This window comes from Ananas comosus, linkage group 1 (assembly GCF_001540865.1).
Source record: "Ananas comosus cultivar F153 linkage group 1, ASM154086v1, whole genome shotgun sequence".
NCBI lineage: Eukaryota > Viridiplantae > Streptophyta > Magnoliopsida > Poales > Bromeliaceae > Ananas > Ananas comosus.
Genome location: NC_033621.1, coordinates 8,440,734 through 8,442,886, shown reverse-complemented (window position 1 = coordinate 8,442,886; position 2,153 = coordinate 8,440,734).

Sequence of the window (2,153 nt, the reverse complement as noted above, 5' to 3'; positions counted from 1 at the left end):
TTTTTTTCAACGAATTTAAAAATTAGAAGACGAATTTTATCCGAATTATACCTTTACCGAATTTTTGCCGAATCCGAATTAACTAACTATGCGTACTACTCAATCTTAGCGGAGACCGCAATTATCCCAACTGTACAATTCTTGATCTAAGGGTTAAAAAATCGAAAACATTAAATCTTTTATACTTCCGATAACATAGTAACTCTTTACTATATATCTATACTATTTATAAAATATAATTTTTATTTTATTTTCAAATTATCATAAAATTTATTAATTTTTAGTCGTTGAATCTAATTCAATGACTGACGAATTATGTATTTGTCAATTTTTTTACCTAAATTACTCTCACGCAGTGTGTATCAAATTTTACCTTTTATACACGCACTCTATCTCCTAATAACTATTGCCTACATAATATCTATATTCCATCTTATCTAATAACTTATTTAACAATAATTTTCTTCACACTTCATACTTATTTATATCTATACTATAATGACATTATGACAGACGTAATTAAAAAAATAAAAAAATATTCTTTACCAACAGTTATAATTAAGTTGTTAAAAAATATCTTAAATAAAAATAAATGATTGTGATCAATCTATTAAAAAATAACATTCTTATCTATCAACATATCAAATTTTATAAATGGTTATGATTAATCTGTTAAAAAATATTTTAAATAAAAACGAGCGGTTATGATCAATCTGTTAAAATTGTAATCTAAATCAAAAATTAAATTTATTATAAATTTAAATTTAAAAAGTTTAAATTGAAAATTAAATTTAATTTGGGTATAAAATTTGAACTATTCAACAGTTGTGATGAATTAAAAACGAACGGTTATGACAAATCTGTTAAAATTTTAATTTATATCGAGTTTACAAACGATTGCGATAAATTAAAAATGAACAGTTATTATCTATCTATTAAAAAATAGCATTCCTATCTATATTTATACTATATATAAAAGCATATAAAAATAACAAATGGAATGAAAATGAATAAAAGAATATTTACTGGTTATAATCAATTTGTAAAAAAAAATATATCTTAAATAAGAACGAACGGTTATGATCGATTCTGTTAAAAAAAAAACATTCAAATCTATCGATAAAATCAATTCTGCGAATAGTTATGATCAATTTATTAAAAACATTTCAAATAAAAATAAACAATTATAATCAATTTGTTAAAAAATAGGACTTCGATTCATCTATTTTACATTAAAATTTAAATTTGAGTTTAAATTGTGATTTAGATTTAATTTTTAATCTTTGGTATCCAACTTTTTATGCAATTTAATTTTCAAATTTTTAAAAATTTGGGCTAATAGTTTTGTTTAATTAGGATAGCAAGGAATTTTTTGGTCCATTTGCCAGCATATTAGACATCAATCTATGGATAAGAGTTGGATGAATGAACCCAGGTTTGGTTTAGTACTACTTTTCAAGCTATAAAATATGGCCTTATTTGAAATATATTATTTTGACATATCAACCCACATCCACTTAAATAAATATAGGGTGAGCAAGAAGTATCTTGATGGAGTTTTGAACTTTCTTGATTTTGCATTTCTCAAAGCAGTCCGAGAAGGATCAATTCTTTGCCCTTGCAAAAGATGTGCTAATTGTTTTTGGCAAAATAAGGATACTGTTCTTGAGCATTTAATATGTGATGGCTTTTTGGAAGGATACACATCTTGGATTTATCATGGAGAAGATATTACATCACCGTCCTCAACATACAACTATGATAATCTTAACACAAATGATGACATGCGTGGTATGCTAAATGAAGCATTTGGTATGTTTGATGTAGTTGAAGAGGAGATAGCAACACAAGAACAAGATTTAAATGAAGATCCTAATGAAGAAGCTAAAAAATTTTACAAACTAGTTGGAGATTCTGAGAAAGAATTATATCCTGGTTGCAAGAAGTTCTCAAAACTTTCATTTATTGTTCGTTTATTTCACATAAAGTGTCTAAATGGATGGACCAATAATTCATTTACAATGTTACTTTTTTTGCTAAAAGAGGCGCTCCCGGAGGGTGAAACGCTACCAGATTCTTTCTATGAAGCAAAAAAAATTATTAATGACCTTGGTTTAGGTTACAATAAAATCGATGCTTGTCCAAATGACTGT